Below are 21751 nucleotides of genomic sequence, written 5' to 3' on the forward strand. Positions count from 1 at the left end.
AAGAAGATCCTTTGTAACATAATTGACCCTGACCTGGTTTTTTCCTAAATCATATGCCAGCCATGACCACTGTAATTAACCAGTGCACTTTCTATCTCCTATAAGCAAGCTATAAAGCTAACCAAGCAGACAGGGCCTGTGACGCACTGTTTATGAAGGATCCTGCCGATGAAACACCAATGATGGCCATGGACACGTTAACTCTGCTATATGCCTGGCAAGTGGTAGGTGCCCAGTAAATATTTGTTGAATGAATAGATGAACTTGGCAGGGTTCTTATTATTTCCTACGTTTTATTTATTTATTTTTGATTAGGTAATACATCCACATGATTTAAAATTCAAAAGGAACAAAGGGCTATATAATGAAAAACATCTCTCCCACCCTGTCCCCAGCCACCCACTTCCCCCTCCTGGAAGGGTAACTAACATAACCACGTTCTCATATATCTTTCCAGACCTATTTTAGGCATAAATAAGTAAACATAGTAGCATATGCACATTCATTTCTTTCCTCTCATTCTAAAACAAATGGCTACATACACCGTTCTAGGCCTGTATACTGAAGAGGCCCCAAAGAGGGGGTGAGCATGGGCACGTCAAGGAGGGATTAGAGAAAAGAGCTCAGAGAAGGAAAAGCAACCAGGAGACTTTTGCATTAACCCAGATGCAGAGTGATTAGGGCTTGGACTAGCACATTAAAAAGGGTTTGTCAGGGAAAGAATTGTCTGGGTTTTTTTTTTTTAACCTTACCTCAGGGTAACCGCCACCACAATCAAGATATAGAGCATTTTTTGTCACTCCCAGAAGTTCCCTCCTGTCCTTTTTGGCTAGTGCCCCTCCCTGGGCCCACACACCCACTCCTCTGCTTTGTCAGAGTTTTTTAGCTTCTGTGTTTCGGCCTACATGGCATGGTGGGACCTCCACTCAGCAGAACTAATCACCATATTAGTCAACATTGGGGGTGCTTACTCTGGGCCAGACACTCTACTAAGCACCTACATAGGCTCATTCATTTAATCCTCTCCAAAACCAAATGTGGTAGGTACTGCTGTTATCTTAATTTCAGAGGAGATACCTAAGACACACAGAACTTAAACCACTTGCGCAAGGTCACACAACTAGTAAATAGCAGAGACAGAATTTTGAACCCAAAGCAATCTGCTTCCAGAGACTGTATGTGAAAATAATCAAGAAAATATTCAAACTCCAAAAGAAGGACTTCATTCCTATTTCACAAGATCAAAGGAGAGGAAAAAAATCCTTTGTAGGTTAATATAAAACGGATTTGTCTAGCAGCCTTCAAGTGTGCTTTAAATGACTAGCAGCCTTTTCTCATAGGCATAGGCAGGCAGTGGACAGACTTTCATTCTCCTGCTTTCAGTGCTCACCAGCAATGCTGCTTTCTTCTAAGAAATTATAACATTTAGAACTACTTCTTTATGTTAAAGAACTGGTGTGGTCAGGGCATTACTGAGAATGACAACTATCTCTGCCTATCTATGGGTCCCAGAATATGCTTGTCATTCTGAAACCGCAAGGAATGTGGTTAAGTCCCTTGGCCACATCTCTCAACAAAGATTTATCTGTTTCACTGTTGCCTCCAAAGAGCTTTTCTCCTGGACTAAGATGTTAATTCCTAGCGATGCCTACTAATGGGCCTTCCCTAAGGAGGAGCCTATTAAAGAAATTAATTGCACTGCAGGTTCAGAAACTCGCCAGCATAATGAAATGGCTCCCCAGCTGTAACAGTATGAGAAAGAAACCACTGAACTAAATCATAATGGAGACAAGTTCCTATAAAGTGAGAGGCAAGTTTGCTAAGATAACTGTATACCCTCAGAGAAATAGGGTGGTGGAAATATTAATAATGAAGCCAATTTTCACTCACTGATGGGGTTTTATTAAATACAGATCATATTTTTCCAAACATTTCAAAATTTTTATTACTGCTTCTACTTCTTGTTTGAAGCCTATGTTTGCCACTTATTAACATTGCCAACTAACCCTACCATGCAATTTTAATGTGTTTAATAAGAAAATAGTTATCTTCAGTCAACATAGAATAAAAGAGAATGGGCTTAGGATGAAATCAGTGTGATTTGAATTTGAGAGAAGTTGGTAGAATTATCTTTCTTGGAAGTCTGGATTGGTTTCAGTGTAGTGTGCCTAAAGTCTGGGGAGTAGATTAGATGACTCTCTGGTCTTTTATTCCTCTGTATGGTCCATCTCCCACTGTCCAAATCTCCAGAAATAATACCAGAAGAAAAAGATAATGGCAAATAAACTATAGTGATAGGGATTGTGCTTGTTATTGCTAAATCACCAAGTCATTGGTTTCTAGGTTAATTGGGGAAGGTGTTGCAAGGTAGGATAATGTGGGGAATTTACTAGAGATTTGTTAGTCAAATTCTTAATTTTAATCTTGGTTCTTTCTTTATTTCTAGACAAGGTGTTTATCTTCTTTCTTCCTCCATTTCATTAGCTGCAAAATGTGGAGGGTGACCCACCTAGGGTTTTTAACAAGCATGAGGCAGAAGCAGTGGGTGGGGACAGTCTATTCTAAATCTGGTATGGTGCCTGGAATCCCTCTGCTTGGGCTTTGGGCTAGCTTGGAAGAGGAATGGAGAGCTTCCTTGGAGGGCCAGCTCATTCATCAGTGGTTCTAGAGAGAACCTAATCCTCAAGAGCCAAGGGAGACCGGACCAGTTCTCTGGCCCCTCCTCCCGACACTGAGATTATTATGGAGCAAAAACAAGATTCCTCTGAACATAATCTGTGGTTAGCTGAAACATGGTATTCCATCAGAATGAATTCAGCCTTAATTAAGGATGGGGCTCAGGGGAAAGTTGTGTTTTTGTTTTTGTTTTTGTTTTGTTTTGTTTAATTAAGGTAACTCACAGTTATAGAATACATTGAATAGCCCTTTGCATGCTATGAACTCTTTAAGAAAGTATGATGATGACACACTGTGTAAAGTAACTTTGAAAACTTAGAGGTTGTAGGATGATAAAACACCGTTCACTACCTTGCTATTGCTTGGGTTTTAAGTGTTTCTTAGAATGGATAAGCTACATCAAATCTAACCTAGTTCTAGCTAAAAGGCTAACAGTTCTGATGGAAACTGTTAAACCAGCTCTGTAACCAAAAAGATAAACAGCTTAAAACTGCCAGGTATCAGTATTATTGTAATATTCCCTTTATCAAAAACCTATAACTGAAATTTATAGGTAAGAATTTACAGTAAACAGCAGACACTTGGAAACTTGTCAGTTAAGGTTTCCCATTATATAAGAATTTCTGTTGTAAGCCTTTTAACCCTCCAAAGTCAGAAATTAAAAAAAAAAATAACTTTCACAATTAGTTTCTAAGGAAATTATATAAATGTCATGATACTAAGAGAAAAGCTTTAGATTGTCATTTCCAATAGGACATCACCTCCTAAAGAAAAAAACAACCTCTTTTCTTCTGGTGTGTGTGTGGCAGAATAATATATAAATAACAATCAAAATCTGTATTCTTGATAAATTTCTAAAGAAGATAGTTGACTAAGTTACTTAAAAGTGACTTCATTTCCTGCTGCTCCCCTAACCTCCTCAAAATTGAGAATACAACAAATATTTGCATAGGTTTATTATTCACATTTAATCATGAATAATTCACTTTGTACAGACAGCTGGGTAAACAAGAGATTTGGAGTTTCCTTTTTCTAGACTATTTTTCCCTTGGCTGAAAGGAAACAGCATCAGTGTGGTTTTATAGGATTTTTGGTACCATCTTGTCCTCCTGCCCCTTGGCAGGAGGCACCCTCTGTTTTGTGCTTCTTTCTTTCCAGTTTATTTCTATCAGTTCATGAGTTATACCTCACCAGCACATTTTTTATTACAAAGTAAAAATGAGCTCAATCACTCAGTTCTTTTTTTTTTTTTTTAAGATTTTATTTATTTATTCATAGAGATGCAGAGAGAGAGAGAGGCAGAGACACAGGCAGAGGGAGAAGCAGGCTCCATGCAGAGAGCCTGACATGGGACTCGATCCAGGGTCTCCAGATCACGCCCCAGGCTGCAGGCGGCGCTAAACCGCTGTGCTACCGGGGCTGCCCAATCACTCAGTTCTTTAGTCTGTAAGACAACATGTATAAGTTTATTGATTTGTTTTTGTGTAGATACTCTTGATGTTGGAAAAAAATCCTTCCCACCTTGGAACAAGGTGGAACTCATTCCACCTTGTCATTATATCCTTCAAAAATTTTCTCCTATCAGTCATTAACAATTTCACAATTATTTGGCTATCTACCACAAAGCCGGTTCTCATTTCCCTCTGCTCCTCCCAGGCCTACGTGAGGAAGTGTAGCACGTATCACTGAACACAGGTTTACCCACAACATTTCGTCCTGAGCAAGGGAGCAGAACTTACCAAAGGTCAAGGATCCTTCCAGTTCTGTGAATGTCGTGAATCAAACTATGATAGTATAACTTGTGGTTTGGGAGAGAAGTAGGCTTGCCATAATTCAGTTATGACCAAATGAGGGGGGTGGTCATGGTATACCCTTGGGAAATCCCTGCTCTTTGTCATGACCTGGCAAATAACTTTAAGAATTTTAGCTACCCATCAAATGTCATGTATCCATCCTCACTATATTAGTTGAGGACAAACATAAGCATAGAGATACATGCATCCTCAATTCAGCAGCACTTATAAAATAAGATTGCCATAGGAATATGTCCAATAATATTCCAGAGAAAATTAACCACAATTTGACTAAATTAAAAATTACTGTTTTCTTCATTTAACAAATACTTGAATAGTGCTAGACATTTTCTAAGTACTTTGTACATATTAACTCTTTAATTCTCATAACAAGCCTATGAGAGGAATATGAAGCACAGAGAAATTAAGTAATTTGCTTAATGTCACCACAAGAAGTGGTAAAGCCACCATTTGAACCAGGCAGTCTGGCTCCAAAGTCTGTGCTTTTAACAAAACACCATGCTCTACCATAAAAAATGTTTATGGTAGAAAATTTGAAAAATTAAGGCAAATATGAAGAAGAAGAAAAAATTACCCATAGTCCCACTAGCCATTATAGCCTTATAGTGTGTTTCCTTTGTGTGTGTGTATGTCTGTATATACAAAAGCATTGAATTTAGTGGAATCTCTCTTTTTGGTTAGCTCTACCTTGTGAACATTCTTCCACAGAAAGATATTAATTTGATTGAACATTCAGTTTTCATAGTCTCCTTTGTAAAAACCAGCCCAGCCAAGTCTAGAAGCATTTACCACGATTGGTGGGGTGGGGGCTGCTGATTTAGTAGATGTATTATTTCCCCAAGCTCAAAGAGCTTTGCTGAAAATGGACTCAGCATGATTTCTTTTAAGAGACCTGAAAAAAAGTATTGTAGCCTAGAAACATAGCGTGACTTTTCCCATGAAAGCACTTTATGTTGTCTCTATTTCGTATTGTTCAGTTTTCTTAGGGGCGGGGTGGGGGCTGGTGAGTCTTGGTGCAAAGAAAAATGTAGGCTAGTCAACAGGAAACCTGAAGTCCTTGATTCGGCACAGTGGCCTCTAATCATACCCTGATATGGCTGCTTTCTCTTTCTTTGATAAGTGTTGCAAAAATAATAATAATAAATGTTTTAAAAACCCCATTTACCTTGTAAACTAAACTATTATTATATGCTAAGATATTAAAGAGCAGTCTCTGAAGCCAAGACAGTAGTGGTCATTGCCATGGTCAACTACAGCTTTTGGCCAAGTCACATGCCATCCTGTTAATAGCCAGAGAGGTAAACATCACAGATATGTGCTGACCTAACCTCAAAACCTCTCAGGAACACAAGGAAATTGGCTTGAAAAGACTGTTTCTCTCTTTTCCTCGTTAATTGAGTTTCTAGCTCTAATTAAAGAGGCAGAAACAGAAAACAGTATTCAAAAGGGAAAGTCAAAGAATAACTCCCATCTCTGAAAAAAAAAAACAAGTCCATCACATTAGAAACATAGTTGCACCACTCCTCACTCTTTCCTTGAGCTGTGTTACCCATTTGCAGCTGAGAAAGTAGAGAGAGGGGCCAAGGGCCAAACTTTTCAAAGGGCCTTTTCTGGGAATTTTTAAATTTCTTTTTTAAGATTTTAAATTTATTATTATTTTTTTTCAGTTCAACTGAGAATCATTCTTTCATTTACTTATTTATTATTTTATTTTTTTTAGAGAGTGAGAGAGAGAGAATGGGAGCAGAGGAAGGGAGAGAGAGAATCTAAAGCAGACTCCATGCCCAGCATGGAGCCCAACATGGAGCCCCATTTCACAACCTCGAGATTACGATCTGAGCTGAAATCAAGAGTCAGATGCTTAACGGACTGAGCCACCCAGGCACCTCCAGGATTTTTTTTTAATAATTTTTTATTGGAGTTCGATTTAACAACATATCGTGTAACACCCAGTACTCATTCCATCAAGTGCCCACCTCAGTGCCTGTCACCCAGTCACCCCATCCTCCCGCCCACCTCCCCTTCCACTACCCCTTGTTTGTTTCCCAGAGTTAGGAGTCTCTCATGTTCTGTCACCTTCTCTGATTTTTCCCACTCATTTTCTCTCCTTTCCCCTATAATCCCTTTCACTATTTTCTATATTCCCTGCGTGAGTGAAACCATGTAATGTTTGTCCTTTTCTGATTGACTTACTTCACTCAGCACAATACCGTCCAGTTCTATCCATGTTGCAGCAAATGATGAGTATTCATTGTTTCTAATGGCTGAATAATATTCCATTGTATACATAGACCACATCTTCTTTATCCATTCATCTTTCGATGGACACCACGGCTCCTTCCACAGTTTGGCTGTTGTGGACATTGCTGCTATAAACATCGGGGTGCAGGTGTCCTGGTGTTTCACTGCATCTGTATCTTTGGGGTAAATCCCCAGTAGTGTAATTGCTGGGTTGTAGGGCAGATCTATTTTTAACTCTTTGAGGAAACTCCACACAGTTTTCCAGAGTGGCTGTACCAGTGCACATTCCCACCAACAGTGTAAGAGGGTTCCCCTTTCTCCACATCCTCTCCAACATTTGTTGTTTTCTGCCTTGTTAATTTTCACCATTCTCACTGGTGTGAGGTGGTATCTCATTATGGTTTTGATTTGTATTTCCCTGATGGCCAGTGATGTGAAGCATTTTCTCGTATGTTTGTGGGCCATGTGTATGTCTTCTTTGGTGAAATTTCTGTTCATGTCTTTTGCCCATTTCATGATTGGACTGTTTGTTTCTTTGGTGTTGAGTTTAAGAAGTTCTTTATAGATCTTGGATACTAGCCCTTTATCTGATAGGTCATTTGCAAATATCTTCTCCCATTCTGTAGGTTGTCTTTTAGTTTTGTTGACTGTTTCCTTTGCTGTGCAGAAGCTTTTTATCTTGATTAAGTCCCAATAGTTCATTTTTGCTTTTGTTTCCCTTGCCTTCATAGATGTATCTTGCAAGAAGTTGCTGTGGTCATGTTCAAAAAGGGTGTTGCCTGTGTTCTCCTTTAGGATTCTGATGGATTCTTGTCTCACATTTAGATCTTTCATCCATTTTGAGTTTATCTTTGTGTATGGTGTAAGAGAATGGTCCAGTTTCATTTCTTCTGCATGTGGCTGTCCAATTTTCCCAGCACCATTTATTGAAGAGACTGTCCTTTTTCCAGTGGATAGTCTTTCCTGCTCTGTCAAATATTCGTTGACCACAGAGTTGAAGGCCCACTTGTGGGTTCCCTATTCTGTTCCACTGATCTATGTGTCTATTTTTATGCCAGTACCACACTGTCTTGATGATCACAGCTTTGTAGTACAGCTTGAAATCCAGCATTGTGATGTCCCCGGCTCTGGTTTTCTTTTTCAATATTTCTCTGGCTATTTGGGGTCTTTTCTGATTCCACACAAATCTTAAGATTATTTGTTCCAACTCTCTGAAGAAAGTCCATGGTATTTTTTTTTTTTTTTTTTTTTTTTTTTTTTTTTTAGTCCATGGTATTTTGATAGGGATTGCATTGAATGTGTAAATCCCCTGGGTAGCATAGTCTTTTTCACAATATTAATTCTTCCAATCCATGAACATGGAATATTTTTCCATCTCTTTGTGTCTTCCTCAATTTATTTCAGAAGTGTTCTGTAGTTTTTAGGGTATAGATCATTTACCTCTTTGGTTAGGTTTATTCCTAGGTATCTTATGCTTTTGGGTGCAATTGTAAATGGGATTGACTCCTTAATTTCTCTTTCTTCAGTCTCATTGTTAGTGTATAGAAATACCACTGATTTCTGGGCATTGATTTTGTATCCTGCCACACTACCAAATTGCCGTATGAGTTCTAGCAATCTTGGGGTGGAGTCTTTTGGGTTTTCTATGTACAGTATCATGTCATCCCCCAGGATTTTTTTATTTTTAAGTAATCTCTACATCCAATGTGGGGCTTGAACTCATGATCCTGAGATCAAGAGTCCCATGCTCCACCAACTGAGCCAGCCAGGCACCCCTGGGAATTACTTATGTATGTACATAAATTTCCACAATAAGTACCTTCTGGAGTTAGCAAGCAACTGAGTTGCTCTGTCAAGCTTCCTGTCCAATGTTCTAACTTGAGTTGTGCTACCAGAAAATCAGGTGTATGTCAATTGCTAAGTAAAACTTGGCTTTTATTTTTGAAACCAGAACTCTCTAACTTGATCCCCTAAATCCACTGCATCCCCTTTTTTCCCTTTAAATTACCTTTTACTCACAGTCACCAGTCCTAGGTCCTCTGGGAGCTACTGCAGATAGGAGCTGTTTGAAATTTAAGATGCAATCCCAGGCAGACAAATAGATAAAATGAAATTTTTCTTTGACCTAAAACTAAGGTCAAATCTGTATTCTCTTTCTTTCTCTTGTGAGTGTTTTGAAAACTAGTTCTGCTTCTTTCTGTCAGAGTCTTCTAGTCACAGAGGAATGACAAGATATCCGGACAGGGAACCGATCAGCTCTTCCAACCAACAACCTTGTCACCACTTCTCTCAGATTGACAAAGACTCCTTCAAGGGAGGGGTTGAAGATCTGGGGAAAAGTGTGTGGCAAAGACCAGACTATAATAACTATGACTCAGGATGGTATAGAACTCACCTTTACCTAGGATTTACAAAATGCTTCTAACGTTTCACAATTGTGTCATGGGGTGGATAGGGACCATTCTACCCAGCCCAGAGAGGTTGTATTGACTGCCCCAAATCTGGGTCTGAGTACAGTGACATATGCACTTGGCCTTACTCTCCCCTTACCTTTAGCGTCCCTCATCCACACCTTCTCCAACTCTCCTGTAGCACCATATGCCACATTCAAAGGCTATCTCTCCAAGGCATATGGATCTGTTAAAAATACCTTGTTAAATAGTGTTTGGTTTTGGTGTCCCTCTACCCTGTCTGAAGGCTTCTCTCCTGAAACCCCCATTGTCCGCATACCTCCCAGGACTCCCCAAGATAACACTATGCCCAGGCCTGTTCTGGATAACCACTCATGCCTGGAACCTAGACCTCTTCTCCCACAATTAACCTCACTCTGTGTCTCATGAGGAGGCAGTTTGTGCTGAGACACTAAGAGCTGGCACTGGCCTAACAGTCTATTACCAACACCCTCCCCCCAACTCTTCTAGACCATTTGATGGCTCTCTGAGCTTGGACAAGTATGTGAGCTGCTAAAGCAGATTTCAGGGTGTCCTGGTTACTGCAGTGGTCTCACCTTCCCCTAGATGTGATCCGAGCCACACATTCTCCACCCTGGCTGAAATTATCTTTCCAGAGTACCAAAATGACCAGAGTTATCCCCTGCCTAAACTCTCCAGCAGCTCCACAGAGCCTGAGTCAAGTCCAGCCTCCCTGGCATGGTCCGCGAATCCTGCATGCTCTGGCTCTGTTCACTTCACCAGTGCTCACCACCCATGCTCAGTGCCAGGTGTGTGTCATGCTCTCATCTACCTTGAGGCCATTGAGCACGCTGTTCTCTCTTCAACAGCTCTCTCTTCCCTCTCTAATTTCTATCCATCCTCTTCATTCTTTAGTTTAAGTCTCATTTCCTCCAGGAAGTCTTCCTGAGTGAGTCAGAGATGCCTTCCTCTGTGGCCCTCCTCTCCTGTCCTTTTTTTTTTTTTTTTTTTAAGTATGGGCAAGCCTCTTTCCTTAGGAAAGAAAGCGGCCTCTCATGCCCATTCCTTTTTTTTTTTTTTTTTTTTTAATTTATGATAGTCACAGAGAGAAAAAGAGAGAGAGGCAGAGACATAGGCAGAGGGAGTAGCAGGCTCCACACACCGGGAGCCCAATGTGGGATTTGATCCCGGGTCTCCAGGATCGCGCCCTGGGCCAAAGGCAGGCGCCAAACCGCTGCGCCACCCAGGGATCCCTCCTCTCCTGTCCTTCCACCCATCTTAGCACCTAGAACACAGCATAACTCCTCACTTGCCCATAAGCTCCTTTGGAGCCTGAACTATTACAGGTCCCTGGCCCCACTCCTGACTCAGGGCAGGCAAGAAAGCAGTGAATGAATATTCCTGGCACCTTTCCTGAAACACATAAAGTGCTCAATTATTTTTTCAAGCATGTGACTCTTACTTGAAAGTATTTGCATTTCAAACTCCCCACCCTCTTCTTTGCATTTAAACATTCCTCCTGCTTTCAATTCCTTATTCCAAATAATAACTTCGGGATTTTCAAAAAAGATTTTATTTATTTACTCATGAGAGACACAGAGAGAGGGGCAGAGATAGGCAGAGAGAGAAGCAGGCTCCCAGCAGTGAGCCTAATGCAGGACTTGACCCCAGGACCCCCGGATCATGACCTGAGCCAAAGGCAGACACTCAACCACTGAGCCACCCAGGCGTCCCATAACCTTGGGCTATTAAGTCTTTTTTTTTAATAATAAATTTATTTTTTATTGGTGTTCAATTTGCCAACATACAGAATAACACCCAATGCTCATCCCGTCAAGTGCCCACCTCAGTGCCTGCCACCCAGTCACCTCCACCCCCTGCCCTCCTCCCCTTCCACCACCCCTAGTTCATTTCCCAGAGTTAGGAGTCTTCCATGTTCTGTCTCCCTTTCTGATATTTCCCACTTATTTTTTTTTCTCCTTTCCCCTTTATTCCCTTTCACTATTATTTATATTCCCCAAATGAATTGGGCTATTAAGTCTTACCAACAGGTGCAGTATTTTTTAATCCAAATTGGGGAAAGGGAGACTCAGATAATAATAATACCATAAGATAAATTAGAATTAATACTTCTATGGCATACTCATACAAATATCCCAATTAATTCTTATAATACTATTAATTTTATTGGATTCGTATTTTATAGGACATATTAATTATATAATTGCAAGTGGCAGAAACCACCCTTTGTTAGCTTAAACCAAAAAAGCAGAAAGAAACTTTAAAAAATATTTTATTTATTATTTATTTATTTATTTATTTGAGAAAGAGAGAGCATGCACATCGGGCAGGGAGCAGAGAGGGAGGGGGAAAGAATCTCAGGTGGACTCTGCAGTGAGCATAGAGCCTGATGTGGGGTGGTGGAGCCTAATGTGGAACACAGAGCCTGATGCAGGGCTTGATCTCAGAACCCTGAGATCATGACCTAAGCTGAAGCTAAGAGTTGGATGCTTAACCAACTGAGCCAACCAGTTACCCCAAGCAGAAAGGAATTTGTAACCCAGCAGGGTATCTCACAGAACCCAAGTCAGTCATTACAAAGTCTTTGAGGTTTTTGTTTCTGCTTCTTTCCACACTTGAAACTCATTCTTCTTTCTATTCATTATGCCTTTTTGATACCTAGTCCATTGGCCAAGATGGTTGCCCATGGCTCCAAGATCAACAGTCACAGGCCCAGCTACCTGAGGGGGCTGATAGACTGTCCTTGAACCCATGCACAGGCCCTCAAGGGAGATGCTCTGGTGGCCCAGCTGAGTCAGGTCAGGGAGTAACTACAGTGACAGAGCAGGGTGGCAGTTGCACTGCACAGGTGCCCATTCTTCTGACCCTGTGGTGATGAAACGATCTGGAAAAGGAGGGAAGTTTCCAGAGAAAGGAGTCCCCTACAAGAACATTAAGGGACTTGTCTGAGAGCAAAGGAAGCCCAGGTGAAGCCAAGATGAGAGTAGGAGTCAAGCACCAACTTTGCCCAGAGATCTCCAATCATGTTTTACAATTAAGAATTAGAAATATTGGGACACCTGGATGGCTCAGTGGTTGGGTGTCTGCCTTTGACTCAGGGCGTGATCCCGGAGTCCTGGGATCAAGTCCCATATCAGGCTTGTTGCGTGGTGCCTGCTTCCCCTGTCTCTGCCTCTCTCTGTGTCTCTCATGAATAAATAAATAAAATCTTTTTTTAAAAAAGAATTAGAAATATTGGGATTAGGTACAGTTATGACATATTGACCAAAATATGCATTCTATAGTGCCCATGTAGTACTAAATTTACAGAAATGGCCTGATGGCAGCTTGGCAGGAAGAACATCCAAATCTCTATGGAAACCTTTTGCCAGATCTTAAAATTAAATTAAAGCAAGCTTATGTTAAATCCCCAAAAAGAGAATCCAAAACCAATTAGTTTGTAAAACAGTCATGTTTAAAACCCAATGATAATTTCAAAAATGTAGTAATTTTGAGATTCATTTAATTTCAGTAGAAGTGGTTTTTAATATAGGTCTTGCTGGTTTTAAATTTGCTTTTAAGAATTCTGTAGACTCTTAGAGGCAAAAGAGATAAAGCAAGTAGAGACAGGGACCCTGAGTCCTGCCTTTGAATTTCCCCTTCACTCTGGGGCTCACACCCATCTATTTGGCAGTCCCCGTTGTCCCTCTACAAAACCGTGGCATTCTTCTGAGCAAGGGTGCAGCCCAGTTTGAAAAATATGTGATCTAGCCTAGATGAGAGAATGAGGCCCAGAGCACTGGTTCTCAAACTTCAATATATGAAAATACGTGGGAGCTTTTTAAAGATGCAGATTCCCAGGCTCTGCCCTCAGAGACAGAGTCAAAGAGTCTGTGACCTTTCTAGGTAGCCCAGCTGGTTATAACACAGGGGCTTCTCCAACTCATTTTGGCAGGAGCCATCTGTCCAAGGTCATTAGTGGCAAAGCTGGATCTAGGGCCCAGGGTTCCTGATGTCCAGTTCAGTGCTTTTCCTACTGTATTTCACTGACTCTTCAAGCTCCCAATTGTTAAAATACAAACTTCACTACTTTAAAAAACCATAATCAATCAATGATGAATGAATAAACAAAATTTGGTGCACACAAGGGAATATCATGTAGCCTTAAAAAGGAGGGAAATTCTGACACATGCTATAACATGGATGAACCCTGAGGACATTAAGTGAAATAAGCTAGTCACAAAAGGACAAATAGTATATGATTACACTTACATAAGGTACTTATTGTAGTCAAATCATAGAGGCAGACAATGAAATGGTGGTGGTTACCAGGAGCTGAGGGAAGGGGGGAATGGGGAGTTGATGGTGTTTTTTTTATAAAGATTTATTTACGTATTATTATAAAGGAGGGGAGGGGCAGAGGAAGAGAGAATCAAGCTGACTCCCTGCTGAGTACAGAGACTGACATAGGGCTTGCTCTCACGACCCTGAGATCACAACCTGAGCCGAAATCAAGAGTCAGATGCTTAACTGACTGATGCCCTGAGTTGATGTTTAATGGATACAAAGTTTTAGTTCAGGAAAATGAAAAAGTTTTGGAGGGTGGTGGTCATGGTTGCACAACAGTGTGAATGTACTTATTGCCACAGAACTGTACACTTAAAAATAGTTAAAATAGTAAATCTTGTGTTATATATATTTTACCACAATTAAAAAAAACCACACAAATTTTCCCTTGCATGTAAGTAGATTTTATTTACTATTTTGTAGATGAGAAGACATATTTAGAAATCATCTGGCTCCTGGTTATGGGTTATAGGCAGTGAGTTCACTCAACTCTTCTAACTGTATGCCTTTGCCCATTCCCACCCCCCAAAAAATGGTTCTCTCTTGTGGTCATTCCCATGGTACCACCTTTTGAGTCTCTGCATCATTACGTGTTCATGGCTCAGCCTAATACCTGCTAAGAGAGTAATGAGGCAGCATTCTCTAGTAAAGCTTGAGGTGCTCACCCCAGAGGGAAAGAAGAGCAGAAGGAAATGAGAAAAGGAAAAGTGAAGCTGGAAATAAACTCTGGAAATAGTGAATGCGGACCTAAAAATACATGGAGTGAGAGCTGGGAAAGTATTAAGGTGGGAAACTTTAATGTGGCACCTTTTTGAGAAGAGCTGTAGCATTGGAATTTCCTAGAAATATGGATGGACACGTTTGAAGACAGTGAAGCACTGAATGGAAGCCTAGAAACCAGGCTTCCTTCTAATTTCTGAAATGTCCCATCACTAAGTTATAAGAAAGAAAGCTGGGGCGCTTGGGTGGCTCAGTTGGTTGAGCATCTGATGCTTGATTTTAGCTCATGTCATGATTTTGGTGTCATGAAATGGAGCCCCACGTGGGGGAGTCCCCACTCAGTGGGGAGTCTGATTGAGATTCTCTCTCTCCCTCTTCTGTTATCACTCCCCCAGCTTGTGCTCTCTTTCTCTCAAATAAATAAAATCTTAAGAAAAAGAAAGAAAGAAAGAAAGAAAGAAAGAAAGAAAGAAAGAAAGAAAGAAAAGAAAGAAAGAAAGAAAGAAAGAAAGAAAGAGCTAGAGCAGGCAAGAAGGTACACATAAGTTCTTGGTCATAGCCGGGAACACAAATTCTTAGCTGAAAGAAGGGGCATGAATTACCATGAGCAAGAAAGGGGAGCAAGAAGAGAGCAAAAAATCAGGAGTCAGTGCTAGCCTTTGAGACTGACATTGTGAAGAGTTGTCTTGCTCTGCTCAGCGAAGAAGTTTATCTGGTAGTTGTAAGTTCATGGTGTTGGGCAATTGTCCAAACATTTGGGGAAGTTACTCATGAAGAAGAAGCCAACTCCAGACAGCTCGTTGGGAAATGTGGAGAGTCAGTGCCTGGGTGGCTTTCATGCTAATCCAGGATTTATTAAAGCTCAGAAAGCAAGCAGCAGAGAGGGTTTTCATGAAGAGCCAGAGTCATCGGCATTTTGATAGAAAGGTTTTTCCCTCTGGTCTGAAGGAGGTGGCAGGTCCCAGGAGACTGAGAAGTGGAGGGGGCTTCATTTGTTTTTTGAGTGCTGTGGCAGGTCCAAGGGACTCCATCGGTTACAGAACCATTCCCTTCTGAGCCCCCGCCCCTCCAACGTACACAGTTTTCAATTGCAGTTGGGAGAAATTGGACTCCATGATCTAATAGAGCTAAGTTTTTCCTCTCAAATATGGTATGATGTGACATCAGCATCTCTGCCAGATTCTGTTGCTACCCAAGGGAAGTTAAATGCAGGTGGACTGCATTTGTAGCATTGATTTATTCTTTCAAAGTTATATGAAAATTAAGTCATTTTAAATCTACCAAGGTAGTTAAAGAAGCCCCACTTGAAATCTTTTATAAATCTAATAAATATGCTTCAGAAAATTATTTAATTTTGAAAATTTTTGCTTGTAGCTCTGAATTTTGATTTGTCTCCTTTGTTGATAGAACATCCAGAATGTTGTAAATGCTGTAGTTCAGATTAATCATCTGTCGCTCTCCATCTAGATTTCCCAGAATGTTTTATCAAACAGATTTATTTCCTTTAGTGTGAAAAATTTAGTAATTCTACAGCTTCCTTGGAACTTTATAATATTTTACCATATTTTTCTTAAAAAAAAAAAACAAACATTAAAAATTTTCCAAACACACTAGGAGATCACATCATCTGGCCCTTGAACACAGCTTGGGTTGAAGTTTTAATAAAGGGCTAGCTCCTGGGCATAAGTGGATGGTGATTTTCAGTGGTCAGCTCAATCCACATGCCTTATTGGGAGAGGATTCCATGCAGGGCACAGGCTGGACAACAGGACAGGAAGGCCTACACTGTTCAAGTCAGCCCAAGCAGTAGCACCAAGCCCTGAGGAGAGATGGGGTCTACCAAATATCACAGGAACTCAGGACATAGATAATCCTGCAATGAGAGGGTGACTTTCCAGCTAGATCTTGAGAGAGGTCAGGGTTTGGATACTCAAAAGTTAGGAAGAGCATTTCCTACCAGGAGAAGCAAAGGAGAAACTGCTCAGAGGCATGAGGGATGGAGGAGCATTTGGGGATGGAGGATTCACCAATGTGACATGGTTTCCAGAAAGGAGAGGAGGGTAAATTCTGGAAAAGTTTCAGAAAAAATTATGAAATAAAGGTTTGTAAACATTTATGAGAGAACAATAATTGTCAGGAGTCACCGAGCATGGATTCATTAAGAACTAGTCATTTCCTGTTTTTTATAAGGTTACTAGACTGGTAAACTAGAGGATGTAGTCAAGGGGGATTCTTGTGATTGGTTGGAAGTTTTTATGGTCCTGTTCAGGAGTAGAACAGAAGGCCCTGAATCCTACCATGCATATCATTTCAGTAGGGTATCTGACATAGCCAGGTGCAATGAGATTCTTGGTGAGAGTGTGGTTTGTATGACTAAACATTTATCCCCAAAGAGAGGGAGAGCAGACTCCAGTACTGGCTAGAGCTCCATGTTGGGCCCATTTCTTTTTTCCATCTTGATCATTGTTTGCCAATGATGTAAGCAAACATACAGGATGAATCTATTAAAGTTTCTGATAATATAAAATTGGAAGGGAAAAATAAATGTATCCATGGGTATATCTAAAAAGATCTTTTTCAGCTAGAATAGTGAACAAAAGCAGCTAAAATACAATAGATATAAATGCAAAATACTATAAGTAGGGTCAAAAAATCAACTACTCCAGAGCAGATGGAGAAATATATCTCTGCAACAGTCAATATGAAAGAGACCTTTTAGTTTACCATGATATGAACTAACAGGGTGATGCATTTGTTGAAAAACACAACTTAGTAGACATATAGTGTCTATATGTTCCTGAATTCAACAAATGCTTGTTTAACTCTGCCTCCCCCCATGTGTGTCAGGATCACATTGGGCAGGGAACACTGGAGAAGAAGACAAGCAGAGTGCCTGCCCTCGAGTGGCCTGTAGTTTACTAGCAGAAGGACACAAACACACAAAAGATCACAACTTGTGACAGAGTCCTGGAGAGACACAAATAAAGGTCAGAAAGAGGGTGATGGGGGACCCCCTTTTCCTAGGGTGGTCATGGCAGGTTTCTTTGAAGAAGTGGCAGTCAAGCTGAGGCCATGTCAAGGGAAGGAAAAGCAGGGAGGAAGAACATGCCAGGCAGGATGAGGAGTACACTGACCCTGAGTGCAGGAGGAATTCCATGTGTTCTGGGAACTGAAAGATCAATGAGGCTTGTCCATATTTGCGGTCACTGACATCCATTGTCACATTCTTCCACGGTGATTGGGTGCACACAATGAGCTATGCAGCTGTACTACATTTCCCAGGGTCCCTTGAAGTTGCACATGGCCATGGGACTGAGTTCTTGCTAGTGGAATGCTAACAAATGGTCTGTGTTGGGAGCTGGTGCCCAAAAGAGGTGTGTACACAACCCTGCCCCAGCCCCATGCTCTTTTTGTCTCTTCCTGGCTGCATCCAGAACCTAGCAGCAGCCAGCTTGGACAGGAACACCCCATGAAATAGCAGAGCCCCGGTTGGAAGGGGTCTGAATCCCTGGATGACTGCAGAAAGCAGGATGCTTGCAAACCTGGACACCTCGGACAGTTTCTTGAGAGAGAAAAACTGTCCTATACTCTTTAAGCCATTGAGTTATTGCCACACCTCTTACCTATACCTAATTATTACAGAAACAAAGGATGTACTAGCCCCACCATCCAGTTCACCTTTAGATACTGCATTTAGTTCAAGGGGTCACTTTTTAAAGAAGACATTGGCCATTTGAAGCATATCCAGAGAAAGTAAGAACCATGACATTTAGGAATCAGAAAACCAAGTCAATGAAAATCTGTTAAAATGCTGTGGTTGTTTAGTCTGAAAAAGGGATTTCTCAGGGTGACATGATTGATGGCCATCTTTAAACATTGAGGAAGAAGAATGAGGCTGAATTGTGGTGGCTTCTCTTGGACCTATGGGCGGTAGGGATTTATGATGCGGCAGATTTTAAGTCAACATTGAAGAGAAGCTTCTAATGATGAGGGATTATTAGAAAATTCCAGATTGCTTTGAGTGTCAACAACTTCTCTCCCAACTGTTTCCAAGCAGAGCCTGGCTGCCTAGTTGTAAGGAGATATTTACAGAGGCAGTTCTGGCATTGTTGTAGACATTTTAGTGAGTTCTAGGATTTCTGGATTTCTGGATTAACTAATACAATCCCAGGTCATAATGGGATTGAATATCAGTTTGGATTGAATCCTGGAGGGAAGGGGATTCTTGAAGCTTTCTTAGTAGATCAACACGATGAAAGCAAGAAATAGCTTTGGCCAACATTGGGGGAGAAATCCTAATTATCACAGCCTGTGTTGGTCATTTGGTGCTTGCCTTCCCTGAAGCAGTAGTGATTTAAGGAAAGCCAAGAGTAAAGAATATTGATTTTCTTTACTTTATCCTTGAGATAATCCAAAAAATATTTTGGGGCTAGCATTTTTTTTTTAAACTTATCTTCCAAGATGAGTGATCTTTTATAGTTCAAGGAACTCAAAGTACTTTACACCCTAGTCTCATTCAGGCTTGTCACATATCTGAACTGCTATGTCAGGGGCAAGACTGTCAAATCTCCTTTCTCAGATAAGGAGAAGGCCTCACAAAGAAGGCCAGTGTGTTGTTCAAGGTCACAGCAATGAGTCAGTGGCAGGGCAGACTTCTTGACCAAGGTCTGCCACACTGCCTGGAGCCCATACTAAGGGGTACCCTCAACTAGGAATGTCTTTCACGTACCAGTAAAACCAATTCGAACCAGCAGTCTCTCCAGAGTTGGAAATTACCATGCTTCGGTGTCAATCGATTTCACTTTGCAGGACAAATGAGGAGGGTGAGGCTCCCCACAAGGCCACCCAGGCAAAGGCCTAGTTATGACTTGAACCTGGTTCTTGGGTTCCTGGCACCAGATCTTACCATCCCACCTACCCAGACAATGGTGGGCTCAGGAACACCCCACATGCAATTACCTGGAAACATTGGGGCCATCAACATTAGCTCCACTGTCTGGAAATGTAAAGGCTTATATTGGCTTTGGCCACCAAAGAGAGGAAACATTCTGCAATCCTTGAAATCTCACAGCTGAGGGGGGGTGGGGAGAATTGTTTGAGCCTTGTAACTACAAAGTCAAAAGGGAAAACATGTGTTTCACATTTGTCTTGGGATGGGAAAGAAAAACTTTTCCTTTCACTTAATCTCGGTTTAAACAAACAGAGAGACAGCCCTTTTTGTAAACTCACCGAACGTCAAATATTATTCACTAGCATGGCATCAGTTTACTAAGCCACTACAGAGGCACTTTCCTCACGTAATCCCCTCGCTTAGAAGGCACTTCAGCTTGAAGCGGGGCAACTAAAATAATACATGTTTCCTCTGATGAATTGGACAAGAGTCAGCCGATGGAGTCAGGTTTCCAAATCTATAACCTCCTGGTTTCAGCCAGAGACCCGAGGCAATCCGACTTCAGTCATGACTCAGGATTTTGGGAGTGAAAGCAAGCACGTCAAGTGATGTAAGAAAATTCCCCCACTCCCCCATCCCACTGGCCTCCTCCTCCCCAGGGAATTCAGGCTGAGCGCACTGGGGGGGAGGGGCTGCCGAGTCACTGGGTGCCCAGTTGCCCAGCACGCCTCCTATCACCCTGGCAGTGGCCAGCGTCAGCACTTGACAAAGGAAGTACTCAGTTACAATTACCTTCCTGTTGGCCTGCGAGCTCAGATAATTGCTTTGCGATGTGTGTGAGAGAACCTCATAAAGTAAACCAAGAAAACAGAAGGGCCAGGTCTGGGCTAAGGGGAAGTGTCAAGTGGGGGAGGCTCGTGATGCAAGCCTACCTTTGAAGTCACTTTGTTTGTGAAAAGTCTGCTGTGCTCTCTCTTAAGGAAACTCCACTGGAATGAGGTTTCAGTGCATGTGGGGTTTAGGGCTATTGTTTTTGGCTCTGATTTTCACCTCAAGCCCTAGCTAGGACATGTATAAATCCCATAACAACAGCCTGACATGAAATTGCTCACCCTCTCATAGCATCAGGGGACTTTTACTCAGGCGGATTTTGAATGCCTCATTGTTCAATAGGACAGGAAGTTTACTCTCAATGTAAATGAGGAATCTTTATTTTTTTTTTCTCCTTGCTCCTTGGAAGATTTTTTCACAGAGGCCTGCCTTGTCATCATCCTTAGTCTAGCTCCTTCCATGACAGCAGCTGCAGCCTGGCAGTGCTGTCCAGGTTCCTTCTCTGAGGAGGGGGTCTTCTTAGAACCAGAGTTTTAGGATTTTTCCCTGGTGATGACATGGGGTGGTGATCTAAGGGACACCTAGGAACAGGGAAGAGTTGGGTCTTTGGAAAAGGGTTGGGCTTCTTTTCCCAGTTTCTTCAATTCTAATCTTGACCTAGGTTTATTTCTTATACAACAGAGGGAAGCCCCATCCCCAAACCTTATGAGGAGTTTCTTCTTTAGGATACATCACATGGTGACCAGCTCACATTTGGAACATCGAGCTAGGACTCTGATATCAACTAATTGGCATCAGCAAGTAGATGCTTAATCCAGAATCCTGACCCTACCCTCCGGTGGAGCAAATTCCTGAGAAGGATAGAAACTTCTAGAAAAAGCATTGCAGGCTCCCCAATCTCCTGACATATTATGTGGACAAATTCCTAAAAAGTCACAAGAAGAACCTTCTCAACCTTTTGCTGATGCCCCCAGTCAAGAGACTGGTCAAGAGCGACCCTCTCAAAAGAAGGGGTTCACAGACATACATACTTTTAGTCAGAGGAAACCACATAAGGATGATGAAGAAGTAAATGACAGGGACATTGGCCTTGTAGGATGAGTAAGCCTGAGGTTGGTTGGTTCTGTTATCTCCAGAATCTTTTCTTTTCTATATATCTGAAAAGAAATCAGCTTTTCTATTAAAAAAAAAATAAAAACTTAAAAAAAGAATAAAAAAGTCAAGCATTGTTCATAAGCCCTAGAGATCAGTCTGAAATCAAAATATCATTGAAATTGTCTTCCACATCTTCATCATCAACACATACCCCCCCACCGCCCAGAATCATGATGATACAGGACAGCATACATGCTGAAGATTTTTTTGTTGTTTAAAACTGCAGTATTGACCAGGGCTTTCCCATGTGTGTATGTGTCTGTCTCTGTGTGTGTGCACATGTGTGTGTTTTTATTTGCACCAGGTCAAGTACCATTAAGCAAGAAATAGCAACATCACTCCTGGCTGGGACTCTGCTCTCAGACCTGCTTTCACATAAGAAACCCTGCAGAGATTTGTCTACAATACAGGAAAGCTTGTGTGTCTCCCCCAGAGATTCTGATTTAATTGGGCTGGGCTGGGATCTGGACACATTCCTACATCCATTACAGTCCAGGGTCACCATCCACTGAACTAGTCCAGCCCCTAACACAGCCTCCCTACACTGGCTCCCAAGGCCCACAGTCACCAGCTCCTACGACAACATTCCTCTGCTCTGGCATTTGTTTCTTCTCCCTGGTGCTAACTCTGGCTTCACCCTAGGCTTCAGCATCTGGGATCTGGCC

This window comes from Canis aureus, chromosome 27 (assembly GCF_053574225.1).
Source record: "Canis aureus isolate CA01 chromosome 27, VMU_Caureus_v.1.0, whole genome shotgun sequence".
Lineage (NCBI taxonomy): Eukaryota > Metazoa > Chordata > Mammalia > Carnivora > Canidae > Canis > Canis aureus.